Raw genomic sequence first — 6,477 nt, forward strand, 5'->3', positions numbered from 1 at the left:
ATGTTAGGGTAGAGTGCAACATGAACAATAGAAAGTGTAAACTTCTAGAGGAATGTTTGGCATTTGTACTATACCTGAACTATCATTAGGTTGACACTAAGGAAGGCTTGGACATGCAAGAGGATGAGGAAGCAAAAGAGAGGCCCTAGGATCAAGAGCTAGAAGAATAGGATAAAGAGAAAATCCTAGAGGAGGAGGAAGCATCAGAGAAGGAGGATGAAGAGTAGGTGATAGATGTAATCAAGGAGAGAGATTAAGTTATTGCACTGGACCTTGTGGCACTAAGGCCAGACACACTTAACGGGCTAGTAAGTATTGAAGGCCTTGACATTGAAAGTTGCAGCCATGCTGTGCCATTGCTTTCCACTTTCCAAATAGGAGATATGGAGTATATTCTTCTTTATACATTCAAGCAATATTTGACTTGAGGGAGGGTTACACACTGGTAATGATTGCCCTGCCATATGGCTATTGCGGAGGATGACCCTTTCCACGACATGAAAGACAACTTCAACTCACATTAATGTCTATCCTTGTGCTTTGAAGAAGCTCATAAATGAATGGGAGACTATGAGATTGATGATGAGACATTTGTAAAGATTCAAAGAGACCTCAAGTTTGACAAGATCGGAGAAAAGGAGCAAAAAAGAATACTAGAAGATATCATAGAGAGGAGCATCTTCCTTTGGAAGGACAAGGATCTAGAGGAAGATGAGAATATGAAGGTGAGTAATCTTCTCTTTTGGTATCTCTGCTCTCATCTTGATTTGAGTGATCTTGTTTTTTAATATCTTTGTTCTCATGTTGCCTTTAATGGAAATCTCGTTTTGATTTGGTTTATGGAGCTGTATGTTGAAGATGATTCCTTCCTTGTGAGGTTTGGTGGGAGTAGGGAGAGAGGCCTTAGCCTCTCTCACTATATTAGGATGCTCTCTTCTGAAAAAATATTAATTTATCACATGCATTTAAGCAAGGATGGTGAGACAACTGTTTAGTTCTTCAAAGCTTTGTTAGGGTTTTTGAGAGTTGATCAAAGCAACCAACAGAAGGACAAGATCATTCTTGTCGAAAAAATCTTTGCTCACAACACTTCTGGTTACTGTCTTGGCAAGATTTGCTCTAGGACAGGATATTATCTTGCTTACACTGCCTATGCCCTTGCAAGTGGAATTACAAGCCCTCTCAACTTAGATATTCATGGAAAACACCATCTTCTCAGGTTTAGAGAGCCAGCTTTAGCACATGAAGCCATTCAATCTGAAGAAGATAATCCAATTTAGCAAGAAGAGGTGACAATTCAATCTGAAGAAGACAATCCAATTCAACAGGAACAGACGAAGCACGTGGAAGATGAAAAGTCAGAGGTGCAAGGTAGTCCCATTGATTACGTTTCAAAATATGTCACCAATTAAAGTTGCAAGGAGGACCTTCACTCTTAGGTAGAGAAAAATTAGTTAAGTACAATGCAAAACTTGCTTCATATAGTCACTGTTTTGACTATAGTGATTATACATTGTATCGTTAAGTTTTCAAACTCTTGCAAAGTGTAGCCACTGATTTTAAATCGTATTGCATTAATGACAATAGTTGTATTGAATTTCAAACACTTGCATCATATAGCCATTGATTTACTCTAGGGACTTAAGTGTATAGGTATCGAATTTGCAAAGTTTACATAATCTAGTCACTGCTTTACTCTATCAAGCTATATATTGTACATATTGTTACAAAAATTTTAAACTCTATATGTCCACTAGTCGCTCACAGAAGTCTTTGAATATCTCCATTCCGCATGTCTGTGCAGCTGTTGAGTTATCCAAGATTTGCATTCTTCTTTCTTTATGGGCCATCTTGAATGCTAGTTTAACTTGTGATGTTGCCACTTTTTTCTCACATTGTAAACTTTATAGCATACTTCGATAGAGCCACTGGAAAACTTCTTTGAGACAGTTTGCCTTTTGTGCTCCTCCAAAATGTTGTGTATGTAAGAAAAATGCATTTTATGTTATGGAATGAGCCCTGAATGGACCAAATTAAAGGGCATCCATATTTTTTGACAATAAATGGAAGATGGTTGTAGATAATATGCTAAATCTACAATAAACAAGAAGTCGCATTGCGTTGTTACGACATAACATAAGGAAATGCTAATAAGAAAAGAATGAAAATTTTATTACCATGTAATGTGTTATGTTGCAAGCTGTCCTAGCTTCCGTCATTGATTTTCCAAAAGTCTTGAGTTCCTCTTCCCATGCCAAGTGATCATTCTTGGTCCAAGTCTGTTTGTCAAAAAGTATGAAAAGCTTGTCTAAGGATTTTCATACTTCTATTTTAACAGTTCGTACAATTTCATTTGTTTCATGATCTTTGGTTGCATTATGTATGTTCCTCCAAATGCCATACTTCACTCCACCAATAGATGGCTTGATGAGCACTTCCGTTCCATTTTTTGAATTTTTAAGGCTTGTTGTGATATGAACGTTTCCTCCATGGAGACCAATGTCTGACAATGCTTTTTCCATTGCTTCAAGTGCCTCCTTCCTACGCTTTTCAGGATGAAGCTCCCGGGCAAAACCAATGTATAAAAATACCAACTTTTCAATGATCTGACATAAATCGTGTAATGTGCATATATGTACATTGCACAAAGGGATATCAAGAACGGCCTTGAAATTTTAGTCAACCTTATCTCTTTTAGGTACTTCCTCCACTATTAAGGATCCATGACATATGATGACTCCTTGTAGTAAAGGCATGGAGATATCGAATTGCCTCCGTTGAACATACACTTGAGGGTCTTGAGGTCACTTGCCATAGGCCAATCAACCTGGAAATCAACTCATCACCACAGCGGGAGATGAATATGTACGTTCCAAATCTTTGCAAGAATCTGCTCTCTGTGAGTCAGATGGATAAGCATAAGATATCAGTACTCTTCAAAAATGGAGAAGCACCATCATATTCAAGGAAAATGGACAAGTGGTGGCCCAAGGTGTCAAGGAGAATGGCTTATACCAGTTACGTGCCTTGGTTGTACATGGTGACCACGGGCACTCAAAGTTGTGGCATGAGAGGTGTGGTCATGTCAATACCTAGCTTGTTCCAACAGCAAGAATCACCAGACTGAATATCCAGGGTATGTGTTTTCATCGAGTATTTCTAAAGAATTTATAGATTGCTTTGCTCTCAGTTTAATGGAGACTAGAGGGGGGGGGGAATTCTATACAAACAGAGGTGGATCTCTAATTGCAAAGGTTTTCAATGCCTGCTACAAGATTGTCCTTGAGATTAGCAATGAAGATCTCGAGAAGTTTGAGTTGCGGATCGACGGAGGTAATTAGGATGCTTCTCCTGACAGGCCCAATTGCATGATGTTGAAAGGACTAGATGACGATCTTGTCAAAGTCTTTATGGTAGAGTGGGTGATAGACTCGCTCCACAATTGGCTAGAGGAATTCTTACCAGTGGGGATCACATGGGCCACCCACTAGGATCTCACTCCAGGGACCAGGTTGGGGATGACACTGGTTATATGTCAAGTTGAAATAGATCCCAGATCTTTGGTACCTTGTAGGGTTTGGTTCATCCCTATGTTCTGATGGGGACCATTGGGTTATTAGTTGGTGCCCTGGGTTACTGAAAAGACCAAAGTGTTCGTGACCAGAGAATGTACCAATGTTCCAGACTGGAGCCGGTTGTTCGAGAGAGATGTGGGCAAGTTCCTAAGATACTGGAGGTGTGGGATTCAAGACTAGATAATAAAGAAGACATCCTCCACAGGTTCCTAAGAGCATCTGCAAAGGAGCTCATGGAGCAGTTTTTTGACAAAGTTGGCGTTGGGTCACATTGTGGACTAGATAAAGAAGACATCCTCCACATGTTCCTCAGAGCATCTGCAAAGGAGCTCATGGAGCAGTTTTGACAAAGTTGGTGCTGGAGAAATAAGAACACCTTTGAGTCCCACCTATGAGCCCCCAAACAAGGAGAGATTAGGGGGTTGACACCTTAGCATAATTATGGGTAGAAGAATCTGTAGGGGAAGGGGTGAGGCTACCATGTGGGCAGCAATATGGCTGCGCAACACCTAAATCCACCGCAAGGTCAAGAGCATGAATGTTGCAACTGGTACACCAACAACATCAGCAAGTACAAAAGTATTGCCAATAGCAAGTACGACAAGAAGTGTGGAAGCTACAGCAAGCTCAACATCACCCTAGCCTTTATTTTTGTAATCGTGAAATTTTGGCTTCGCTGCAAGGTCATCCAAAATGGGGTCATCTTCAATTTCAATAATCATGCTCAACTTTGCATTTGCCTTAGCTTTGCAAACATTCCTATCCTCAATGATAGCCTGAGACAATTGCTTTACCTTCTTATCATTTGACTCCTCTTAGGTCTAGGCCTAGTTAAATCCTTTTTATTCTCAACACTATACATATTCTTCTTATCATTTGGCTCCTCCTTAGGTCTAGGCCTGATTAAAGCCTTTGCACCCTCGGCCCTAAAGGGTTTTGTATTCCCCATATTGCAGCCTTAAAGAGTAGGATACCTAGGAATAGGAGAGGTGGTTGAAAGAGGATACTGCTTGCTTTGAAACCATTGGGGAGCTAACATTACTTATATGTCTGTTGTCAAAGTGACTAATACCGACACCTATTTCTAGTTTGAAGGCTACCTTCGAAAACAGACATGTCCAAGAGAGAGGAGCATTCATTGTTTCAGTGTGGACTTCTAGTAGAGGGGACATTTGTGATGGAAGAAATTATGAAGGATTGGGATCCCATATGGAGAATTTATAAATGACAAATTTGAGGGAAATATCTCCGTGCATCCAATTCTTCATTTTACATTACAAAGGTTAGCACAATGGTTGGCTACTAAGAAATTCATATAAAAGCAAAGTAGATCTTAGATAATCCATGCCAAAACTTATAAAGCAAAACAAGTCTATTAATGAAGGAAAGTCGTGGATGGCAAGGGGGATTAAATTATGAAGTAAATATGCTAAAAGAGTCATAAATGCAAGATGAAAACAATCACATTGCATGTATCCATTGCATCTCAAGGCCTCTGCCATTACATTAAGGGCATCCTTTCTATAACATAAATAGGCTGCATGGCAGCCCCTAGGGCAGGAGAGGGTGGCGGCGCACCTACTGCAAGGTTCGGCCCACCTACAGCAAAGGTCAGCCCACAGACCAGCCAACTTGGGGGGGGGGCTGCCTATATATAGGCCCCCCTCCCCACATTTGTAGAGCATCTCTTGGAGCACTGTTTGTGCCTTGTATAACAGAGGTTTTCTCCACAGTTTTGGGGTTTTGTCCTGAGACCCCTCGCAGTCCATATCAATGTTATATGGCAAAACACAGCAAAAACATATGTTAACAACGCAGCAGTAAACACGTACACGGGCAAAGAGGAGGGAGGGGGGGGAATGTGCTGAACAATCTCAATATCACCAACAATTACTGGACATTTATGTCTGGACTTTAAAAACAGTTTATAAGTCGGGATGAATGTGGAAGCATCAATGCACATACATATATGCACCACATGGAAGTAGAGGGCATTCAGGCATTGTGAATAAATTCACTCCCACAAATCTCGTACAAGTTTGTGAAGTCGGCTCAAGTGTGAAACCATCCATCCCTACACGTATGTTCCACAGGCATAAATTCACTCCCGCATATGAAAGACATATAGAATGACCTTTTGGATAGAATGTCTCAACCAATTGCTCTTCAAACAATTTCTAACAAGCATTATTTGGTCACATAAATAATTGTGCTTCTAATGGAGGTGATGACCTACCTACTTCAGAATTAAATGCTTGCCTTACCAACCTACAATACAAAGAACGCAAGAAACACCACAGACCCTAGAGCACACATTTTACAAAATTGTGCAAGTGGGTGCAGTCTCGGAGTGTGTGAAGATGTGAACATCATTTTGGGGAACAACGCACTTGGGGGAGAGGGGAGTCTTCGAGCTTGTGTTGCAATTGTGGAAAGAGAGAGAGAGAGAGAGAGAGAGAGAGAGAGAGAGAGAGGCTCGTTTTTACACACGAACTGTAACACCCCAGCTAAGCCCAATCTGGATTTCTAGATATTGCTGGAATCTCCCACCCTAGAAAATTTTTTAAAAATATATATATAAGCAAGTCCTTTCCATTTAAGGACTCGTGCAGTCTACAAAATTCTCACCTGATACATCACAAAAATACACAATACATCACAATTTCGTGAAAATTACAGAGAAATGGTGCGATACTGAGGCTTCAAACTACTGAAATGATACAGCAAGCTGGTCAGTAAAATGCATGAATAATTGCTGCATGTCTACGCATTGAACGACCATTGCAGCTTCTGCTACCTTCTGACCACTGAGTATGCTTGCTTCAGAATCAGCTGCAAGCAGCTTCTAATTTTCTTGAAGTAGCAGCTGGTTTGGCAACATAGATCTGTTTCAACTTTGAGG

The sequence above is a fragment of the Dipteris shenzhenensis genome, chromosome 20 (genome assembly GCF_047967505.1).
Source record: "Dipteris shenzhenensis isolate YYH24624 ecotype China chromosome 20, Dip_SZ_1.0, whole genome shotgun sequence".
Classification (NCBI taxonomy): Eukaryota; Viridiplantae; Streptophyta; class Polypodiopsida; order Gleicheniales; family Dipteridaceae; genus Dipteris; species Dipteris shenzhenensis.